Source organism: Pongo pygmaeus, chromosome 7, assembly GCF_028885625.2.
Source record: "Pongo pygmaeus isolate AG05252 chromosome 7, NHGRI_mPonPyg2-v2.0_pri, whole genome shotgun sequence".
In the NCBI taxonomy this organism is placed as follows: Eukaryota; Metazoa; Chordata; class Mammalia; order Primates; family Hominidae; genus Pongo; species Pongo pygmaeus.
The window spans coordinates 92,516,286-92,540,757 of record NC_072380.2 but is presented as its reverse complement, the minus strand read 5'-3'; the positions used below and the strand labels follow the sequence as shown (position 1 = coordinate 92,540,757).

General features: G+C 44.7%; 1 pseudogene; it reads left to right on the top strand.

The window, feature by feature from the left end:
- Positions 1–217: 217 nt before the first annotated feature.
- On the top strand, positions 218–821 carry LOC129042716 (large ribosomal subunit protein uL13-like; annotated as a pseudogene).
- Positions 822–24,472: the final 23,651 nt, after the last annotated feature.

Here is a 24,472-nt window from a genome sequence, read left to right as displayed (position 1 = left end):
CCGGGTTCATGTCATTCTCCTGCCTCAGCCTCCCGAGTAGCTGGGACTACAGGCGCCCGCCACCACGCCGGGCTAATTTTTTGCCTTAATACTATTTTTAAGTGACAACACATGTCATAGAAGTATTAGCTATTGTTACTAGTACCAGTGCCTGTGGTACTTATCTGTTAACGATTAGAAAAATAAAAAGATGTGCTTTCCCAGGCGGCTGCCAAAGATGGCGGAGGTGCAGGTCCCGGTCCGATGGTCGAGGCCATCTTCTGGGCCGCCTGGAGGCCATCATGGCTAAGCAGGTAATGTTGGGCTGGAAGGTGGTGGTCGTATACTGCGAGGGCATCAACATTTCCGGCAATTTCTACAGAAATAAGTTGAAGTACCTGGCTTTCCTCTGCAAGCGGATGAACACCAACCCTTCGCGAGGCCCCTGCCACTTCCGGACCCCCAGCTGCATCTTCTGGTGGACGGTGCGAGGCATGCTGCCCCACAAGACCAAGCGGGGCCAGGCCGCCCTGGACCGCCTCCAGGTGTTTGACGGCATCCCACCGCCCTACGACAAGAAAAAGCGGATGGTGGTTCCTGCTGCCCTCAAGGTCGTGCGTCTGAAGCCGACAAGAAAGTTTGCCTATCTGGGGCGCCTGGCGCACGAGGTTGGCTGGAAGTACCAGGCAGTGACAGCTACCCTGGAGAAAAGGAAGGAAAAGGCCCTGATCCTCTACTGGAAGAAGAAACAGCTCATGAGGCTACGGAAACAGGCTAAGAACGTGGAGAAGAAAATTGACAAACACACAGAGGTCCTCAAGACCCACGGACTCCTGGTCTGAGCCCAGTAAAGACTGTTAATTCCAAAAAAAAAAAAAAAGAAAAGAAAAAGATGTGGCTGGGCTCAAAGCCTCCAACCCCTGGGCTCAAGTGATCCACCCCAGCCTCTGAAAGTATTGGGATTACAGGTGTGAGCCACCATGCCCAGCCATTATAAAACTTTTAAACTTAGTTTTTAAAATGTTTGAATTTTTAAGTTTTTTTGAGACTAGGTTTAAAAGTTTTGTAAGTGGCATGATCACAGCTTACTGAAGCCTCGACCCCCTGGGCTCAAGAGATCCTCTAACTTCAGCCTCCTGAGTAGCTGGGACCACAGGCATGCACCACCACACACAGCTACTTTTTACATTTTTTTTGTAGAGATGGCTTTCACTAAGTCTCCAGGCTGGTCTCAAACTCATGGACTCAAACAGTCCTCCTGCGTTGGCTCCCCAAAGTGTTGAGATTACAGGCATGAGCCACCATGCCCAGCCTAAAATTCGTTTTAACTAATAAAAAGTTTTTAGTGGGGAAAAAGTAATTTAGCTGAGCATGGTGGTGCGCATGCCTGTGGTCTCAGCTACTTGAAGGCTGAGGTGGACCAGGAGATCAAAGCTGCACCACTGTACTCCAGCCTGGGCAACAGAATAAGACTCCATCTCAAAAAAAAAAAAAAAATCAGTGATATGCCACTATATATGGACAAGAATGGATACAAATTAAAAAGACTGACAATACCAAGTGTTGACAAAGATGTGGAGCCACTAGAACTCTTATTCATTGCTAGTGGGAATGCAAAAGGGGACAGCCACTTGTACAACAGTTGGAGTACCTTATAGTTAAACATACATTTAGCATATGGCCCAGTAATCCTACTCCTAGGTAATTATCCCAGTGAAATGAAAAGATATGTCCACATAAACACGTGTACATGAATGTTCATACAGTGATATTCATAATAGTTAAAAACTAGAAACAATCCACATTTTCATCAACAGGAGGGTATAGTAACAAACTGCGCTCTATTTACAAATAAAATGTTACACAGCAATAAAAAGAAGTGAACTCTGACACATGCAACAACACAAAGGAATCTCAAAAACATCATGCTGAGTGAAAGAAGCATACCACCAAAAAGCACATGCCATGTGATTCTATTTTTGTGAAGTTCTAGAACTTGACAAACTTATGGTGGAAATATTTGAAATACTGTTTGCTTCTGCAGTGATGGGGAGGAGAAAAAAAAGTCCAGGAGATTGAGGTAAAAAATTCCATGAAGATAGTTGGACATGGTGGCGAGTACCTGTAATCCTAGCACTTTGAGAGGCTGAGGTGGATGGATCATTAGAGCCCAGGAGTTCCAGACCAGCCTGAGCAACAACATAGGCAGACCCTATCCCTATAACAATTAAAATAAAAAAATTTAGCCCTGTGTGGTGGTGCATGCCTGTAGTTCCAGGTATTCAGGAGGCTGAGGTGGGAGGATCCCTTGAGTCCAGGAGTTTGAGGCTACAGTGAGCCATATTGTGCCACTGCACTCCAGCCTGGGTGACAGAGCAAGACCCTGTCTCAAAAAACAAAAAACAAAAGAATAAAAATAAACAAAAAACTATACAGATATTTTATAGGTTTTTTTAAGGGAAGAAGAAATTTTTTTCAAAAGAGAAAAAAAATTATATAAAGAAGTAAACTGTTCCCCACTTCTCTTACCTAGTTCTTAAATAGCTTTGTTTGTTATTCAGTTTCTTCAAGTAGCTCTTGTTTCCATCTCAGCAAATTTTACCTAATTTACTGGCATTTTGATCTCAGAGAGTTGACAATTTGACAAATGAGCTGAAGAATCCATCAGAGAAACACAGTGTGGAATAATATATCTTGGTAGCCTTCCAAATGTGTCTCAGGGGTCAGAAATCCAACTGGTCACTTTTAGAGAAGAGTACTAATAAACTAGATTTATAACTAATAACACGGGACTGGGCGCGGTGGCTCACGCCTGTAATCCCAGCACTTTGGGATGCCGAGGCGGGTGGATCACGAGGTCAGGAGATCGAGACCATCCTGGCTAACACGGTGAAACCCTGTCTTTACTATAAAAATACAAAAAATTAGCCGGGCATGGTGGCAGGTGCCTGTAGTCCCAGCTACTTGGGAGTCTGAGGCAGGAGAATGGCGTGAACCCGGGAGGCGGAGCTTGCAGTGAGCCGAGATCAAGCCAGTGCACTCCAGCCTGGGCGACAGAGTGAGACTCTGTCTCAAAAAAAAAAAAAATCACTAATAACCCAGACAAATCTCAAGAAAATCTCAAAAGTTAAAATACAACACATAGGCCATGCGTGGTGGCTCAAGCCTGTAATCTCAGCACTTTGGGAGCAAGACTGTCTCAAAAAAAAAAAAGTCATGCTTCAAGACCAGCATCAGTTTCCAACCAAATCTACTACCAGGGTCAGCATTCATTGATACTATTTCAGATTAGATTAGGGTTCATAATGAAATATGGGACTTGGATAGTCCCCTAAACCTCTCTTTATTTTTTTTCCCCAGGACACATACCACATTTCAATATACCATGTAATTGACTTATTTAATGTGCCTATTGTCTGTCTCCCTGCTCCAGAATTCAGCCCCAGGAGAGCAGAAATCTGGGTCGTTCTATTCACTCCTGTGCACTAAGGGCCCAAAAATGATGGCTGTTGACATAGATGGTGTTCAATAACTAGTTGTTGAATAAATCAATGAACTTCTGCCATCGAATAATTCCTATCTGCCAAATAATAATCCTATAAAATAAGAACAGCCATCAGGGTTTACTACATGCCAGTCCCTGGGCTGAGAACTGCATACATTATCTTATTTAAACTTGCAATTTGGGAGGCTGAGGTGGGTGGATTACTTGAGGTCAGGAGTTCGAGACCAGCCTGGTCAACATGGTAAAAGCCTGTCTCTCCTGGAAAAAAAAAAAAAATTAGCCAGGTGTGGTGGCAGGCACCTGTAATCCCAGCTATTTGGGAGGCTGAGGCAGGAGAATTACTTGAACCTGGAAGGTGGAGGTTGCAGTGAGCCAAGATAGTGCCACTGCACTCCAGCCTGGGCAACAAAGTGAGACTCAAACAATAAAAATAATAATACAATAAAAATAATAATAAAATAAAAATAAAAAATAAGCTTTCAACAGCCCCATAACCTAGCTATCAGACCCACTTTGCAAATAGGAGACTTAGAAAGGCTAAGCAAACTGTTTAAGATTACACAGCTGCTAGGAAGCAAAGCAGGAATTTGAATTTGGACTCTGCAAAACTCCTAAGCCTGCGCTTAAACACTGTCTCACGTGACCACTAGCTAGGAGGGCTACAGGTACAGCATCAGAAAAGAAAAAGAACAGATTTCTCTGCACTTCAATTAGAACTGGTGGCTTCTCAGCATCCAGTAGCTTCATCAGTCCCTAAAGGTTTCTCTTGTTTGTTTGTTTGTTTTGAGATGTCTCACTCTGTCACCCAGGCTGGAGGGCAGTGGCATGATCACAGCTCACTGCAGCCTCGACATCCGAGCTCAGGTGATCCTCCCACCTCAGCCTCCTGAGTAGCTGGGACTAGCAAGTGCATGCCACCACACCCAGCTAATTTTTTAGTAGCTCTTATAACACAGAGACGAGGTCTCACTGTGTTGCTCAGGCTGGTCTTGAACTCCTGGACATAAGCGGTCCTCCCACCTTGGCCTCCCAAAATGCTGCAATTACAGGCGTGAGCCACTGCTCCAAGCCTCACACTCACTTCTGGAAGTTGAAGTGCAATCATGAGCTTAGATTTGTGGTTTAGGAGGAAAAGCTTGAGCTTTGAAATCCTACAGTTGTGGGTTCAAATGTTATTTCTCTGCTTGCTACCTGTGTGATCTTCAAAATTTAATTAATCCTTCTGGGCTTAGATTTTTCACTAGTACAATGGAAATACTGATGCCTCCCTCATGAAGGTTGAGAAGTTAAAGAAAATGTTTGCAATAAATATTAAGGCCCCTTCTCCTTCACATGGTCACATAAAAGAAAAACCAAGGTCAGGTGTGGTGGCTCATCCCTGTAATCCCAGCACTTTAGGAGGCCGAGGCAGGCAGATCACTTGAGGCCAGGAATTTGAGACCAGCTTGGTCAACATGGTGAAACCCCATCTCTACTAAAAATACAAAAATTAGCTGAGTATGGTGGTGTGTGCCTGTAATCCCAGCTACTTGGAAGGCTGAGGCAGGAGGATCACTTGAACCCAGGAGGTGGAGGTTTCAGTGAGCTGAGATCATGCCACTGCACTCCAGCCTGGGCAACAGAGCGAGACTCTGTCTCAAAAAAAAAAAAAAAAAAAAAAAAAAAAAAGATATACCGAGCATGTTTTTTCCTGTTAGAAAACAGATGGGAAAAGAGAAAAAAGGAGAGGTATTTAAGATCACCAATGTACCTTTTCTCATCTTGTTTGAGTTTTGTTAGAGGAGGATTGGAAGCAGGGCAAGGAGGAAAAAAAACCGGGGGAGGTTCTCTTCAAGACTCTTCTTCCCTGAGCATGTCCCTCACATCTCCCTAACTGTGAATTTCTGTTGGGAGCAGCAGAGAGGGAGGGAGAGGAGAGGAGAGGGAAGGGGAAGGCTCAGAGACTCCTCCAAATTTGTGGTTGCTACAAAGCAACAAGAATGGTTTTCCTCTTTCTTATTGATCTTGATAGACACAAGAGGCAGATAAATTCTAGGCAGCTTGGTCAACATGGTGAAACCCCATCTTTATTAAATATACAAAAATTAGCTGTGTGTGGTGGTGTGTGCCTTTTCACACACCCCCTCTCCAGCTCCTCTCTCCACTGAAAATGTTGCCTTTTCCAAAACTACTTACAACCCACCCCACCCGCCATCCTGTGCCTGTAAAGACCCCAGACTCAGTCAGTAGATGGGGAGAAGCAGCTTGACTGGAGAGAGGTGACTTGACTTCAGAGAGACAGCTTGACTTCAGGGAAGAGCTGGCTGGAGATGGCTGGACTTCAGGGAGGATTACCTGCCCGTCCCGCCCCCTCTCCACTGAAAGCCATTTCCATCACTAAATAAAATTTTTCACCTCCACCATTCTTCAAGTGTCCATGCGACCCTATTCTTCCTGGATGCAGACAAGAGTTTGGGACCCCCTGAGTGCGGGTACCAAAAAAAGGCTGTCATACCGGCCTTTTGCCCCCACTGGCAGAGGGCAGCCGTCTCACGTGGACGTGGTGAGGCAAGGGGCTCACTGAGCTGATAACACACCACTGTTCACAGATGGTGAAGCTAAGAGAGCATTGTAACATGCCCTCCGGAGCTTTGGGGGTCACAGGCACCTCCTACTGGGCAACACCACAGGGCCTGCACAGAGCCTGCTCCTGCGGGTGCCCAAGGTGGCCACGCCCCTGTTGAAAGTCTGATGAAGGGGTCGAGAAAAATCCTGTATCAACTCAGAGTTATTTATATATTCTGGATGGTAATTCTTTTATCTGTCATAAGCATGCAAATATCTCTCTATAGTTTGTGGCTTGTCTTCTAACATTTTTCTTGGTGTTATTTCTTGTTAAGTTGTATAATTATTTATTGCTTTAAAAGCTTTAAAAAGGCAAGTAAAGCACAATGTTAGAATTAATTCTTTCTTTCTTTCTTTCTTTTTCTTTTTGAGACAGAGTCTTACTCTGTCCCCCAGGCTGGAATGTAGTGGCGCGATCTCAGATCACTGCAACCTCCACCTCCCGGGTTCAAGCGATTCTCCTGCCTCAGCCTCCCGAGTAGTTGGGATTACAGCTGTGTGCCACCACATCCGGCTAATGCTTTTGTATTTTCAGTAGAGACAGGGTTTCACCATGTTGGCCAGGCTGGTCTTGAACTCCTGACCTCAAGTGATCTGTCTGCCTTGGCCTCCCAAAGTGCTGGGATCATTGGCGTAAGCCACTGTGCCCAGCCTCTTTTCTTTCTTTTCTTCTTCTTTTTTTTTTCTTTGAGACAGAGTTTCTGTCTTGTCACCCAGGCTAGCGTGCAGTGGCATGACTTTGGCTCACTGCAACCTCTGTCTCTTGCCGTAGCCTCCTGAGTAGCTGGGACTACTGGCATGCACCACTGCACCTAGCTAATTTTTGTATTTTTGTAGAGATGGGATTTCACTATGTTGCCCAGGCCAGTCTCGAACTCCTAAGCTCATGTGATCTGCTCACCTCAGCCTCCCAAAGTGTTGAATTACAGGCGTGAGCTGCCACACCCAGCCAGCATTTGTTTTCAAAAACTAAGTAAATGGATATTTAACTGGCAAATGAGTTGTTATGCTGTTAATTATTCTTTTATGTATTTTGTGATATTTCATAAAACAAAAATAAAAAACACCAAAGAAAATCTGATCCTCTTTCCCCTTTTCTCAGGCCCCAGAGCACAGCTACCCACGAAAACTCCCTTCCCTTAAACCTTCTTTAGTGAAGGCTATTGAACACAGGAGAAGAAAGCTGCATCTAAAAATGACTTGGAATTCTGGGGACATTCTTGGCTGAGACACCCAATCACAGGAACAGCCCCAGGCCTGGTTGTGAAAGAGGCTACTTGTCTCTGGGCGCCTCCATTCCTGAACCCCTACCCTGTCCTTTCAACATCTTCTCCCCCAGGCACCTGGCAGTCTCATGGGACTCCCAAAGTCACCTCCCCCAGCACCAGACACACAGGAAACCCACAAAGGGAAGAGACTTACTGGAAGTAGGCTCAACCCCATAGAGATTTACTTTTTTTTTTTTTAAGGATTTACATTTTGCAAGTATTTAGGGAGTGGGCAAAGAAAGACTAAAGAAACAGCCAAAGCTCCTGCGGGAGGGGTCTTTCTAAATAAAGCCTTCAGAGAATGGCCAGGGGACTCCTCAGGAGGTCCTAACACTTCAGGACCCCATCTTGTTCAACATTGGAGCCCCAGTGGCAAGCCAGTGCTTGGTAGGCACCATATATGTGTTGAATGAATTAAATGACTTGTTTTGTTCTGTGCCAGGCAGTGTGTGAGTCATTGGGAATATGTCAGTAAAGAAAACAGACAAAAATTCCTGTCCTCTGGGAACTGTTTCCCATCTATGTATGGAGGTGGGGGAAGGAGGATGAGGGTGCTGAGGACTATCAACAAAATAAGTACATTTCCATTAAATTGATATTATATAGTAAGTACCTTGGGAAAAAAAGAAAGAAAGGAAGGAAGAAAGAGAGAGAGAGGAAGGAAGGAAGGAAGGAAGGCCGGCCAGAATTTGCAAGTGAAGGAGTGGAGGAGTGAGCTTTGAGGCTACATAGGGAACAGGGACAGCAAGGCAATGAATTCCCCTCACCCTTCAACATTTCTTGTCATTTCAAGACCAAATCTCTCCAGTTCTAAGAATACATTATGTGAAACCCGTCTCTACAAGAAGCACAAAAATTAGCTGGGCATGGTGGTGTGTGTCTGTAGTCCCAGCTACTCGGGAGGCTGAGGTGGGAGAATTACCTGAGCCCAGGGAGGTCAAGGCTGCAGTGAGCTGTGATTGTGCCACTGTACTCCAGCCTGGGCAACAGAGTGAGACCCTGCCTCAAAAAAAACAAAAAACATTATGCTGTTTCTCGCTTCAGTAGTTTGCATATACTGTTCCCTTTGCCTGATATTTACCTCCTGTCTTTTCCACCTGGCCAATTCCTACGTGTCCTTCAAGATCCATTTCAGATGCCACCTTCTCAGTGCCTGGAGGGAGAGGTAAATTGTTACTACCTTTGTACTCCCATAATACTTTGTTGACTTCTTACTAGAAGCTCTCAGTACTGCTCCTGAGTCACATGTGTTTGTAAAACTCTTACAACAAAGGGTAAGCTATTACTATCATCACAGCTTTTAGACATATGAGAAAACAGGTTGTAACAAGTTAAGTAACTTGTCTCAGGTCATCAGCTGGATTTGGAAGGCTGGACTTTAAGGTCAACAACCCAGGCTCCAAAACAGAGCTCTTCCTATGATTCCAGGAGCCCCACCTGGCATTGGGTGAATTACATTTAAATTAGAATTTTCTGCTGCATTGTGATCAACTTGAGGACAGACACCATTTCTATTTAGTTGGGGGAGGGGTTGTCTGAGGAGTACTGGATAAATATTTGTTTAGTGAATAAAGGGATGAATTAGTCACCAACTGTTCAGGCATTCATGTGGAATTTATTTTTGAGCCTGAGCCTTCCTGTGCTCCCTAAATCTTGCCTCACAACTGACTACTTGCTACACCTGACCTCACCCGAACCAAATAATACTAGGAAAAGGGATGATTTTGGCATTTGGCTGCCTTCTTTCCACTTTGGGCACTTTTAACTAAATTGGTTTGCAGACTGCTGGGGGGGGGGTGCAGCGTCAAGAGTGGAGTGACTTGGTGAAGGGGTGGTAGGGCCAGCAGCACCTGGGGCCAGGGGCCACTGCAGGGCAGAGCTGAGGGGCTTAGCCATTCTCTCCTCTGCGTCCTCAGTATCCCTGTGTTCCTCTCCCAAACAGTAGGCAAACCTCAGATGCCTGGTCTCTGAGCAGGGCAAAAAAAGACCAGTTTCCCCAGTCTTTCTGAAAAGGTAGAGAGTATAGTTTTCTATTGGTCTCTAAGCTAATAAATGAGACACTGTATTCATCACTCAAGAACAGGAGAACTGGAAGAGAAGATGTTCTGAGGGTGACCAAGAATGAGGGAAGAGAAGGCCTTGAAGAAGGCAGCTTTCTTTTTTCTTTTCTTTTTTTTTCTTTTTTTTTTTTTAGACAGAGTTTCACTCTGTTGCTCAGGCTGGAGTGCAGTGGCACAATCTCGGCCCAATGCAACCTCTACCTCCCAGGTTCAAGCGATTCTCCTGCCTCAGCCTCCCGAGTAGCTGGGATTACAGGCGTACACCACCACGCCCGGCTAATTTTTTGTATTTTTAGTAGAGGTGGGGTTTCACCATGTCGGCCAGGCTGGACTTGAAATCCTGAACTAAAGTGATCCACCCGCCTCGGCGTCCGAAAATGTTGGGATTACAGGCATTAAGCCACCACATCCAGCTGAAGAAGGCAGCTTTCTTAGGGACGACTTATTCCTGTGCCTCGTAGTGATGACTTATTCCTGTGCCTCGCAGGCAGCCTGAAATACATGTTGAGTGAACCAGCTGGATCTTTGGGAGGGAAATCTTTATGCTTCTGTTGGTTGGAGATAGGTGTTTTCCTTCTATATCAGGGTGAAGAAACATTTATGTTGCCTACTTTAGTTGCTTTTTTCTTTTTTTTTTTTTTTTGAGACGAAGTCTCGCTCTGTCACCCAGGCTGGAGTGTAGTGGTGCAATCTCGGCTCACTGCAGCCTCTGCCTCCCAGGTTCAAGTGATTCTCCTGCCTCAGCCTCCCAGGTAGCTGAGACTACAGGTGCGTGCCACCGCACCCGGCTAATTTTTTGTATTTTTAGTGGAGACAGGGTTTCACCATGTTAGCTAGGATGGTCTCCATCTCCTGACCTCGTGATCCGCACACCTCGGCCTCCCAAAGTGCTGGGATTACAGGCATGAGCCACCGCGCCTGGTCCACCTACTTTAGTCTCTAAAGAGCTTTCCAGGCTGGGCGCAGTGGCTCACGCCTGTAATCCCAGCATTTTGGGAGGCTGAGGCAGACGGATCACTTGAGGTCAAGAGTTTGAGACCAGCCTGGCCAACATGGTAAAACCCCATCTCTATTAAAAATGCAAAAATTAGCTGAGCATGGTGGCACATGCCTGTAGTCCCAGCTACCTGGGAGACTGAGGCAGGAAAATCACTTGAACCCAGGAGGCAGAGGTTGCAGTGAGCCAAGATCACGCCACTGCACTCCGTCCTGGGCACACACCAACTTCCCAAAGTGCTGAGATTACAGGTGTGAGCCACCGCACCCGGCCTGGAAAGCTCTTTAGAAACTAAAGTAGGCAACATAAATGTTTCCTCATCCTGATATGGAAGAAAAACATCATCTCCACATTTTGAGACTCTGTCTCAAGAAAAGAGCTTTCCATATGCAGCATCTCAAGATTAAACTCAGGATTGCTAATTGTTACTCATCCACTACTTTGATTGATTCATCCTACTGTATTGAGAGTTCAGGATGTGCCAGGTACATGCAATGAGCCTCTTATGCCAAGAGGCTTTGGGCCCAAGTCTAGAAGGGGAGATACCACAGGTAAGTGTGGAAGCAGATACAGGAGCTATGACCACTGTCTGTCAGGAAATAGTGGGGGAAGTCTCCAAAGACAGATTCTATTTGAGCAAAGTCTTGGATATTTTAGTTGCTTTTTATGGGGGCAGTTGAGTGAGACAAGAATTGTAGCTCTGTTTTAACTGAATTATCTTATTGTTCAAACATGAAAGCAATGCTGTATGTTTTAAAGGGAGGTAGAAGGACAGAGATAAAAGCCCTGAAGAATTCCATTTCCAAAGAGTCTCCTGGATAGATAAGATCTCAGCTCGGTGGAGAGGTGGGGAGAAGGGAGGGCACGGGACCCCACACCCCAGCCACTCTCTCCAGCCTAGAACACCCAAATCCCAAACTCTAATTACACCTTCACATCGAATTCTTCCTTGTCTTTTCAAAATGTAAAACACTGGCAGAAGTCATGCACCAGCCCCTTTTGCTGCCTCTCTGTAAAATGAAAGTGTCACACTACGTGTTCTCTCCAGAGTTGAATCTAGTGCTCTCGTTTTACAGCTCCCAGCCATATCAACCATTTTCATCTCAACGGTATGTTATCTTGAGAGTTGAGGGTTTGTGATCGGAGAATAGGGAATCAGGGTAGGGTGGGGACGAGTGTGGGGAAGGCTGAGAATGAGGGAACACTATGGGGTGGGGTGGGGTGGAGAAGGAAAAGCATCTGAAAGGGGAACTTCTCCCCCACCCTCATTCTTCTCCTCTATGGAGGACACTTCCTTTCCTCCACTAGCATCCAGTGTTTCTTCACTGGAGATGAGGATAAATCCCTGCACCACTAAGGTGTTAGTTTAATGCTTTGACCCCACTAGGAGTCACGGCCTTCATGCATGAAGCCCTCCACAGGGCCAGGCACTCTGCTACCAAATAAAATGCTTGGGGAGAGTTTGGAAGCAAATGACACCATAAAAGAATAAATAAGTAGAGTGAAGACAATTAACTTTTGTTTAGAGTCTCACAGTTTACAAAGAGGTGAATTACTTCATTCCACGCTCAGCACAGCCGTTTGAGTTGGGCAGTGTTATTCTCCACGCTTTATGGACAGGGAAAGCAAGGCCATGTAGTTAAAACACTTTCCCAAGATTACTTGCCTAGTGATTACTAGATATAAACAGCAGAATACAAATAGTAAGGAAGAAGAAGGGAGAGTGGAGAACCCACTCCTTTTGGGGCAGGCAGGTCTACGGAGTCAATGAACCCACTCATTCCAACCTGAAAAATGGGAAATACCACCCCAAATGTAAGATACAATCGTGTGGTGTCTCCTGATCCGCACCTTCCTTCCTCTAAAGATTTGAAAACTAAGTAAGGATAATATATTTTCTGATCAGAACCCCTGTTTTTCTGCTTAAAATCAACTCTGTAAGAAGCAAACCTCTTTGGGGCTTTCAGCACTGGCAGTTTTTGCCAGTGCAGACAATAGCTACTTTAAAAAGGAGCTCCCCCTGCCCCTTGGAGGGAGGGTGGGGTGGCCAGTGACTCAGCAGACACCTGGGGGTGAGGAAAGCACCACAGTGTGGCCCGGGTGTTTGTCTGAGGTTCCAACCCCCTTCCACCCCTGGGGCCGTGCACCCTCAGGGCCCTTCAGCTGTGGCCTCGAGCCCTAGCTCCAAAGGGGCTTCCACCTAGACCTTGGGCTTGGACAGAAGCCTAACTGTAAAAATAGAACGATTCAGAATAGAAAAACAAATATAAACACTACTGCCCACTGTGTCTCTGTGTTAAAAACACGAGCATATTCCAAAGGGTCTCTATTAGAATTTCTTGTTCAAAGAATTTTTGGTGTTGATATCCTCCCACCTATACGGAAGGTGAGTTCAAGGTGACTTCCCAGAGCCTAGCACAGTGCCTGCTGCTCAGCAGGTATTTACTGATGGACTGGCTTTCCCAACCCCAACTACCCACAGCTAAGGCAAAAAAAAAAAGAAGTGGGGGGAAATGAAGCAAGCCCACAACTCTGCTGGTGAGTGCTTCTCTGGTAGATGCAGATGAGGGTCTCAGAGATTCCTGAAGGCTGCCACAGGACATCAACTCTTCACTTGATGTTTAAGTGAAGCTTCTGAGGCCTAAAGTAAGTGAGCTGCGGAGTCTGAGCAGCTGGAGGGCAGGCTCCTGAGGGCAGTCACCACGTAGCCAACCCAACAATAGCCTGGCTTTGCCATTTCCCTGCAGAAAGTCATTTAGCCTTCTTCCACTCAGTTTCTTCATCTGCAAAGCATGAGGCAAAATGCCCATCTCCATGGCCAGTTAAAGGCTTAGATCAGACAACATGTGTGGAGGTCTCTGGGGAATTGGAAGGAGAATATGACTGCATTCCCAGGACAGAGACTGGTCCTATTCATCATTGTCTACCCAGAATATACAGAGGAACACAAGAAGCACTCAATAAATAAATTATTAAATGATGGTGAGGGGTGATTAACAGATTCTGGGTGGGCCAAAGGCTGGGAGAATATTTCAAGATAAATGGAGTAGACTAGGAGGGGGTGCTTCAATGAACAGAAGGAGGGTGTTAGAAGTATCCCCAACAAACTTGGGGGCATCTTGGGAGTACTGAAGTCCAGAGAATATGGATCATCTGAGTGTCTTGAAGAGTCTTGTTAGCACTTGGAGCATCTTCAAGTACAGTTGCCTAGTGACGAGGGGTTTCAGTGGAACTTCAGGGGAATGCGTCTAAGCTGGATAGATTACACAGAAAAAAAAACCTAAGTTGAAGACATAAAAACATACACACAGGGCTGGGCATGGTGGCTCAAGCCTATAATTCCAGCACTTTGGGGGGCCAAGGTGGGAGGATCTCTTGAGCCCAGGATTTCAAAACCAGCCTGGCAACACAGTGAGACCCCATCTCCACAAAAAAATTAAAAATTAACTGGGCATGGTGGTGTGCACCAGTAGTTTCAGCTGCTTGAGAGGCTGAGGTGGGAGGATCCCTTGAGCCCAGGAGTTTGAGGTTTCAGTGGGCGGTGATCATATCACTGCACTCCAGCCTGGGTGACATATCAAGACCCTGTCCCAAAGCAAAAACAAGACAGAAACACATACTACACACACACTCACAAATACTGACATGTGACATTCCATACAGCACTTACTGTGAGCTGATGACTGTGTGGAACCTGAGAATGCTGTTTGTTCACAGAGCTTATCGTGGCAGTGACGTTGGCCTGCCTTGTGGGGTACCAGGCCCAGCCCCTCTACTTGTGCCCTTAACCCAGGGCTTGAGAAGATCCTTCCTGAAAGGCCATCCAGTTCTCAGTTTAAGCCCAGCCTTCACCAGAACACAATCATAGGAGTAACCAAGCTTCATTCTGGAAGGCTCTTTCCTTCCCTGCACCTCCTCATTGGTGGAACTATCACTGATGAGACTGTGTGTGTGCCATTTCCAGAGGAGATGGGACTGAAGATAGATTGAAACCCACTCTCCTGAGGCCTCCAAGCTCTACTCAGACCCTCTGGGGGGCCTTTTTCCCTTTATTCCAGTCCAGGCAGTCATCTACTCAGGTGCAAATAATTATCTCTCTCTCGCTCTCTCTCTCTCAATTAGCAAAATTTGAGCACACCTGGAACCTGATACGAAGGGACCAGTAAAAAGGGAAATATGTTATTTATTTATTTATTTATTTATTTTGAGATGAAGTCTCACTCTGTCTCCCAGGCTGGAGTGCAGTGGCGTGATCTCGGCTCACTGCAACCTCCACCTCCCCGGGTTAAAGCCATTCTCCTGCCTCAACCTCCCAAGTAGCTGGGATCACAGACGCCTGCAACCACGCCTGGCTAATTTTTTGTATTTTTAGTAGAGACAGAGTTTCACCCTGTTGGCTAGGCTGGTCTCGAACTCCTGTCCTCAGGTGATCCACCCACCTCAGCCTCCCCAAGTGCTGGGATTACAGGCATGAGCCACTGTGCCTGCCCAAAAGATGTTATTTGTAATTGCAATATTTCATCAAACCCAATATGTTATCAGTTTTAAGATGAATAACTATTATGTGTATCACTGAGAGAGAAAAAATGTTGCCAAATTATGACATCCCATTCTGATTTCAGAGATGTTAAAATGGGGGAAAATATGCAATATATTTATGTCCAATATAAGAAATACTGCTATGTCCATTTGAAAAATTAAGCAAGTCATTATCAAAGTATTAGATAGCTAGTATTGAATAAATCCTAATTTAATATTACTGTATGTTATAAATAATCATTTAATCCTTGAAACAATCTTATAAGTACTATTATCTTTGTTTTATTATTTATTTATTTATTTCTGTAGAGTCAGCAATAAGCACTATTAATATTATCATTCCCTTTCCACAGATGAGGAACTGTGGCTCTGAGAGGTTAAGAAATTTGCCAAAGTCAATGAGTAGCAGATCCAAGCTTCAAACCTTGGTTCCCATTTCTAATCTACCCTTCCCCAAAACAAGTCTGTTCTTACCACTAAGAGAGGTATTGGAAGAAAAGAGAAATATTTGAGGTGACGGGTATCCCAATTACTCTAATTTGATCTTCACATATTATATACATGTGCATTATATACATTAAAATATCACATGTACCTCCAGAATATGTGTAACTATTGTATCAGTAAACAGGCCAGGTGCAGTGGCTCACGCCTCTAATCCCAGCACTTTGGGTGGCCGAGGCGGGCGGATCACAAGGTCAGGAGTTTGAGACCAGCCTGGCTAGCATGGTGAAACCCCATCTCTGCTAAGAATACAAAAAATTAGCCAGGCATGGTGGCGCACACCTGTAGTCCCAGCTACTCGGGAGGCTGAGGCAGGAGAATTGCTTGAACCCGAAAGGCTGAGGTTGCAGTGAGCTGAGATCGTGCCACTGCACTCCAGCCTGGGTGACAGAGCAAGATTCTGTCTCAAAAAAAAAAAAGAAAAGAAAAAAGAAAACTAAATGACAAAAAGATATATGCTGGCCACAGTAAAAGTTTCACAAATAAATGAATAAGTGGATGAATGAAGGAAATCATCAAAATTGACTCCAAGCACAGAAATTTGAATGAATATCTCCCTTCTGTTCCTCATTCATCTTAGGAAAAGGGTCAACATGTCTTCTGTAAGTACAAGGTAATGGAACATTGGTCAAATTCTAAAAGAGGTAAGAAAATGAGAGTAGGGAGTGGGATCTGGTGTATGGGAGGGAAAGAAATGTTACAAAATAATCAGCATGACTATGTTGTAGCTGTTGCTCTGCTATTCACCTAACTATAGTCTAATGATTTATCAGGTATGACATCTGGGCTATGAAGAATGACAGTGTTCTGGGAGAGACTGCCACCTATTGAATGACCATCACCACAACTGGAGAATTTTATCCAGGACATCCAGGATGACACAAGAGGGCAAAACAGCTTCAGAAATGGACCCACGATGAGAAAGCCAACTAACCAACAGGTGACCTTGAACCAAAAGCCGAATTCTTATCCAGGCCGTGCAGATGATAATAGCTCAGAAAGCCTTCTTTGTAAGATGTTGAAGAATCTAGAAAAGGTCTTTCTGGCCTGAATAAAGAGGATGCTGTTGAATTCCATTGCCTGTGCCATGTTGCAGTCCAGGTCATTTCCATACTATACTGCTACAACCAATGCAGAGGTAAACCTAAACCTTTCAGAGGGGAAAAAACCAACAATCCCTGAGCCCCTGTTATGTGCTTTACAAATGCATTCATTTCACCTTTATTCATTCCATAAATATTTACTGAGCAGTTACAATGTACAAGCACTGTCCCACTTAATGGGGGAACAACACCGAACAAAGGCAGCAGTCCCGGTTCCTGCTGTCAAGGAGCTTACGTTGGGGAAGGAGGAGCAAGCGACAGAAAATAAACAAGCACTTAGGTCATTTCAGACAGTAATAAATGCCATGAAAAAAATAAAACTGGAGGCTGGGCACGGTGACTCACACCTGTAACCCTAGCACTTTGGGAGGCCGAGGTGGGTGGATCATGAAGTCAGGAGTTCGAGACCAGCCTGACCAACATGGTGAAACCCCATCTCTACTAAAAATCCAAAAATTAGCCAGGTGTGGTGGCACACACCTGTAATCCCAGCTACTCAGGAAGCTGAGGCAGGAAACTTGCTTGAACCCGAGAGGTGGAGGTTGCAGTGAGCCGAGATGGTGCCACTGCACTCCAGCCTGGGCAACAGAGGAAGACTCTGTCTTAAAAAAAAAAAAAGGAAAAAGAAAAAAAGAAAAGAAAACCGGAAAATGAGATAAAAGTGGTCACATAATTTAAACCTACGAATGTTTTCAAGAGATAATATTATTATTCCTGGGCTGGGTACAGTGTCTCATGCCTATAATCCCAGCACTTTGGGAGGCTAAGGTGGGTGGATCATTTGAGGTCAGGAGTTCGAGACCAGCCTAGTCAACATGGTGAAACCCCATCTCTCCTGAAAAATCGAAAAATTAGCTGGGTGCAGTAATGCATGCCAGTGGTCCCAGCTACTTGGGAGGCTGAGGCAGAAGAATCACTTGAACCCAGGAAGTGGAGGTTGCTGTGAGCCAAGATCTCACCACTATACTCTAGCCAGGGCGATAGAGTGAGACATCATCTCAAATAAATAAATAAATAAATAATAAAATAAATGAAATAAAAATAAAAATATTATTATTCCCATTTTACAGGCTCTGAGAGGTATTTAGCCCAAAGTCAGTTGAAGTGAACTGTGCCCAAGTGAGTGAATAATCCAGATAGCAAGGATTTAATTATCTGCCTTTTGGAACCCAAAACCTGTCTCTCACCACCATATAAGGCTGCCCAGGAAGAGTAAGATGGATAATCATTGCGGGATGTCTTGGTTGGCATGCCATGTCAATGATCATCTCTATTTTGTTGTGAGATTATTTACAACACCCAAATGCCTCTAGCAGGGCATATTGGTGAAAGGATATCTGTGTATGTATTTACGTGGATTTGCAGAATCTGAGGGTCCTTGATCTTTAAGAGTACCCTTAAGAGGGAAAAAACAAAGACCCTTCAGCTCCTGCCACGTGCAGGAGTATTTTTGGCAGTCTTCTACTGTTCTTACAAATTTGAGACATTTAAAAAATTATTTTGTTGGCCAAATCTCATCATGTTAGAGAATATGTGGACTTCCTCGTGCTTTTGCAGTAAACTGTCATTTCTACGAAGATGGGAAGAGGAGCTTTGGAGAATCCTTCGTGCATGGTTCCTGCCAAGTCATCTGCAGGATGGGGAATATTGGATTACCTCTATAGAGGAAGAGGCTACCCTTTGTGTTTGAGGTCGGGAGGATGTTGCCATCTCTGAATGGCTAAGGCAGGGTCTTCACATTGTCAGAGCCCCTCAGACAGCCCTTGGACAGCCTGTTGCTTACTTACTCCCCTAGGAAGCCGGAAGGGACATGTGTTTCCTTACCTCCTACTGCTTTCCTCCTCCAGGGACAGGCACAGGTTCTTAGGCTGCTAGTGAGCAGAGTGGCTGGAACCACTTCAATTCCAATTAAGTCTTGAAAACTTTACAGTAGTTCCCAACTACCAAAGATGACTATGCATCCTACAATTGGGTTTAAATCAGAAAGGGATTGCTCAGTTTGACAAGCCCAGCTGCCAGCTGACTTAAAAAGCTGGCTCTTCTCAAGACTCAGAGTTAACAAGTAGGAAATACGTTGGTAACACACAGGCCTTGAGTGCATCGTTGCGTTATGAACAGCAGAGTGACTGGTACAGACCCAACCAATGCCTCTGAATTCCCACCTCCCATTTATTACTTCTGCCGGCTACGTTCCTTCCGAAAAGCAAGACACTCTTTAATACGCTTTTATTGAATTTGAAAATGGTGACAGGCATTTTGAAGAAATAACCTGTCAGAAAACGTAAAATAACCAAAGCAGACTCTGAAGTGTTTTTTAAAAAGCATGACAGACTGATAATACCAACACCTCACTCTGTTAGCCTTCCCTGGATCATGCAGGGTTATGTTATCTGTTTGTGTCATGCTGTTATCCTTGAGGAAACAGATCCATAAAATATTACTAAGGCGAAGCTGAGTTACGGCCTGACTAAACACGGGGTTCCCTGATAAGATCTTTCCTGTGCAAAGCTCAGTGGATTGTGCTTTTGCACAATTTCCCCTTCTCTGACCATATAAATCTTCAACCCCAGAACTGAGTGTTCCCTCTTGTTTTTACATAACCTATCTAATTTCTCTATCACGGGGTTTTGCATTAGATACAGTAAGCAGTCTTGTAATGTCTATGCACACTTTTTTTGTTTTGCTTTTTTTTTAATCTGGAGGCTCACTCTGTTGCCCAGGCTGGAGTGCAGTTGTGCGATCTCGGCTCACTGCAATCTCTGCCTCCCAGGTTCAGGCAATTCTCTTGCCTCACCCTCCCGAACAGCTGGGATTATAGGCATCTGCCACCATACCCTGCTAATTTTTGTATTTTTAGTAGAGACAGGTTTCACCATGTTGACCAGGCTGGTCTTGAACTCCTGATCTCAAGTGATCCACCTGCCTCAGCTTCCCAAAATGTGAGGATTACAGGTGTGAGCCACCGAGCCCGGCCTGCACACTTTCTTATAAGGTTCTCCAACTGTCCTGACACTCATAATGTTTCCAAATGACTATAGCCTTTCTTCCCTCTCATATTGTTAGCATTGTTCTCTTTCTTGAGATGGAGTGTTGTTCTGTCACCCAGGCTGGGAGTGCAGTGGCGCAGTCTAGGCTCACTGCAACCTCTGCCTCCTGGGTTCAAGCAATTCTCCTGCCTCAGCCTCCTGAGTAGCTGGGACTATAGGCGTGCACCACCACGCCTGGCTAATTTTTGTATTTTTAGTAGAGACAGGGTTTCACCATGTTAGCCAGGCTGGTCTCAAACTCCTGACTTCAGATGATCTGCCTGCCTCAGCCTCCCAAAGTGCTGGGATTACAGGTGTGAATCACCACATGAGCATTGTTCTTTAAAAGTGGATCTCTTGCCAACATGGTGAAACCCCATCTCTCCTAAAAATACAAAAATTAGCGGGGCGTGGTGGTGTGCACCTGTAGTTCCAGCTACTTGGGAGGCTGAGGCAGGAGAATCACTTGAACCCAGGCAGCAGAGGTTGCAATGAGCAGAGATCGCACCACTGCACTCCAGCCTGGCGACAGAGTGAGACTCCATCTCAAAAAAAATAAAATAAAATAAAGTGGATCTCTTAGTAACTTGGCACCTGTTTATTTCAACAGTTTTTGTTTTGTTTTGTTTTGTTTGTTTTTGAGACAGGGTCTCACTCTGTTGCCCAGGCTGGGATGCAGTATCACAATCGGCTTGAGCCTTCCAGACTCAAGTGATCCTCCCACCTCAGCCTCTGGGGTAGCTGGGACGACAGGCACACACCACCATGCCGGTTAATTTTTGTATTTTTTGTAGAGAAGGGGTTTTTCCATGTTGCCCAGTCAGGTCTCGAACTCTTGGACTCAAGCAATCCGGCTGCCTTGGCCTCCCAAAGTGCTGGGATTACAGGCGTGAACCACCTCACCCTGCCCTTAACATTAATATATTGATTATGACAGTGATGATAAGCTGTCCCTGAGACATTTCACTTATTCAGCCAGCATTTTGTGGAGAGCTTTCTTCTTAGTGGCAGGCAGTACTAAGCCAGTAGTAGTTCAAACATGTGCGGTAAGTAGACCAGGTGACTAGCACTGGGGAAGGCACCATTTGAGGAAGGCCTTGGAGGCATGCCAGGTCTGGAGGAAGGCAAGCACTGTTTTGCATTTCAAGCAGAGGGAAGCATTTGAGGAAGGTATTGGAGGCATGTCAATTTAGAAGAAACGCAAGCAATGTAATTTGGTGTTGCAGGAGTGAAGGTATATTGGTGGAATGGTGGGAAGTGAGCTGGGAGACCTGGGACATAGTTCATCAATAGGACAGCAGAATGCCACTGTGCCTTTTATTTTATCTATTAATTTTTGAGACAGGGTCTTGCTGTGTTGCCCAGGCTGGAGTGCAGTGGGGCAAACATGACTCACTGCAGCCTTGACCTCCCAGGCTCAAGTGATCCTCCCACCTCAGCCTCTGAAGTAGCTGGGACTAGAGGCACACACCACTAGGCTGGCTAATTTTAATTTTTTTATTTTTACTTTTTTTTTTTTTTGAGGCAGGGTCTCCTCTGTCACCCAGGCTGGAGTGCAGTGGTGCAATCTTGGCTCACTGCAGCCTCCACCTCCCAGGTTCAAGTGATTCTCCTGCCTCAGCCTCCCAAGCAGCAGGGACTACGGGTGCCTGCCACCATGCCCGGCTAATTTTTGTATTTTTTGGTAGAGGCAGGGTTTCACCATGTTGGGCAGGTTGGTCTCAAACTCCTGGCCTCAAGTCATCTGCTCGCCTCGCCCTCCCAAAGTGCTGGGATTACAGGCATGAGCCACTGCACCTGGCCAAATTTTTAAAATTTTTTGTAGAGACAGGGTGTCACCATGTTGCCCAGGCTGGTCTCAAACTCCTGTGCTCAAACAGTCCTCCCACCTTGGCCTTCCAAAGTGTTGGGATTACAGGTGTCAGCCACCAGACCCAAGACCCCGTCCCTTTTATTCCTAATCAAAAGTTCTGTTATGTTGCTCACTTACCCTGGAATTTTAGACCACACACATACACACCTTTTTACTTTGATTAAAAAATAATATGGTCATCAGTAGAAATGGGATTATGGCACATGGGAAGACTGATATTTATATCTGGTACCTTTTCTGCAGACTTCATATATTCATGTATTCATAGGCTATGTATATCTTCATTTACACACTGTGGTTTACAAGATCCTTTTTAAAATCATCTTTCCAGGCAGGCACGGTGGCTCACGCCTATAATCCCAGCACTTTGGGAGGCCAAGGCAGGCGGATCACCTGAGGTCCAGAGTTTGAGACCAGCCTGGCCAACATGGTGAAACCTTGTTTCTACTAAAAATACAAAAATTAGCGGGTGTGGTGGTGCACACCTGTAATCACAGCTACTGAGGAGGCTGAGGCAGGAGAATCGCTTGAACCTGGGAGGTGGAGCTTGTGATAAGCCAAGATTGTGCCACTGCACTCCAGCCTTGGAGACAGTGAGACTCCATCTCAAAAAAAAAAAAAATCGTCTTTGCATCTTAAGTAGTAAAATATCTACAGCATAGGAATATGTATGTATATACCTGAGTTGATGCTTATATTCAATATAAGCAGTTACATGGATTTGGGGAAATTCTGATAAATTTGAAAAATTAAATGTGCAATGAAATTGGCATTTAATTAGCTGTTAATTAGAGACACCAAAATATAATAGTTTGCAAAAATTGTTCATTGTTCAAATTCCCAGTATGAAAAGCTAAGTTTATGTGCCAGCACCTTGCACAGCGGTGGTTTTTAAATAATTCTCCTTGAACTGATGCCCTTGGCTCTCCATCTGTCAATATATTACCATCTGAATTTCTTTTGCTTTGTTTTCTTTTTTTTTTTTTTTTAAGACAGAGTCTTGCTCTGCCACCCAGGCTAGAGTACAATGGCTAGATCTTGGCTCACTGTAACCTCCACCTCCTGGATTCAAGCGATTCTCCTGCCTCAGCCTCCCAAGTAGCTGGGATTACAGACACATGGCACCGTGCCCCGCTAATTTTTGTATTTTTTAGTAGAGATGGGGTTTCACCATGTTGGCCAGACTGGTCTCGAACTCCTGACCTTGTGATCTGCCTACTTCGGCTTCCCAAAGTGCTGGGATTACAGGTGTGAGCCAATGCGCCCAACCTACCATCTGAATTTCTATAGGGAAGGCATATTTTAAAAATTTTGTCTTTGCTCTTGCCTTTCACTGTGATTTTAAAACGGTATTTCTACTGAAGTGATGTTAGTTTCAGCTCAGGCAAATAGTTGTCCCCAGCCTGTTAAAAATGGAAACACTTCTGCTAGTTTCCTTCTTATCATAAATTATGAGGTGACACAGACAGGGGTGAAATCAGATCAGTGTGACCCAAGAGAGCCAGGGAAAGAATCAAATAGTTTTTAAATGGAATAGAAAATAAGTTGGGAATCTTGATTTCAAGGCTGTAGGAGTAAGGAATGCAGCACAAAAATTCAATGAAAATAATTTAGATCATATAGTTTTGGTTGGAAGTAGGCAGAAAACTAGATATAAATGAGTGATTCTTATAGGCACAGCTAAAGGTTATAATGTTTTATAGTACAGAAAAAAGGTAGCCAGGGAGCTAAAAGAGGATGCTTTCTATGCAGATTTGGAGAGAGAGCACATTACTTTATCATCAATCATAGTATGTCTGTCTCCTAATGACTAGTATTTTGGTGGAAATTCACAGGCAAGCAAAGCTGACAAAGAGTTTGGGATCCTGAATTATAAACAAAGATAGCAGGTGCCAAATCCAAATATGTATAGTGCCAGTACATGAAAAAAAATCAAAATATAATTTGAAGAATTCCAAGTTCCAAAAGAAAGGGCTATATAATATATATATGTATATTATATATATATACACACATATATGTTTATATTTATTTTAGAGATGGGATCTTGCTATGTTGCCCAGGCTGACATTGAACTTCTGAATTCTAGGGATCCTCCCGCCTCAGCCTCCCAAGTAGCTGGGGCTACAGTTACCTGCCACCATGCCTGTCCAGAAAGATACGTTTTCTAAGAAGAAAACAGAAAATTACAACAGGCACAGGAAAATAGAAAATAAAAAAAATCTGTAATTGAAAAAGCAGAGAAATTTGGGGGAGAAGCTAATCATTAAAATAAAAAGAGTAATTTTTATATACACATATTCAAACTTAAAGAACGATTTTCAGGGCCTGGCTTGGTGGCTCACGCCTGTAATCCCAGCACTGTGGGAGGCCAACGAGGACAGATCACCCGAGGTCAGGAGTTCGAGACCAGCCTGGCCAACACGGCAAAATCACGTCTCTACTAAAAATACAAAATTAGCTGGGTGCACTGGCAGGCGCTTGCAATCCCAGCTACTCAGGAGGCGGAGGCAGGGGAATCGCTTGAGCCTGGGAGGCAGAGGTTGCAGTGAGCTGAGATCGCACCACTGCACTCCAGCCTGGGCAACTCTGTCTCAAGAAAAAAAAAAAGAATGATTTTCAGAAATCAAATCTAAGTTCTGTCAAGTGTTTTCAGGTTTGTTGGAAAGGATACACAGGTATAAGACAACCTTATTCACCAAGAATGGGTTACAGTCTCTGTTTTTCATTCTTTCCAGCCAAGTCCCTATGCCCGCTACCCTCACAATAAGTGTGATCCTTGGAAGGGATCCCGCAATCTTGTGGACATTTGTTTTTTGTTGTTGTTGTTGTTTTTGAGACTGAGTCTCACTGTTGCCAAGGCTGGATAAAAGTGGTGAGATCTTGGTTCACTGCAACCTCTGCCTCCCGGGTTCAAGCGATTCTAATGCCTCAGCTGGGATTACAGGCATGTGCCACCACACCCAGCTAATTTTTGTATTTTTAGTAGAGGTGGGGTTTCACCATGTTGGCTA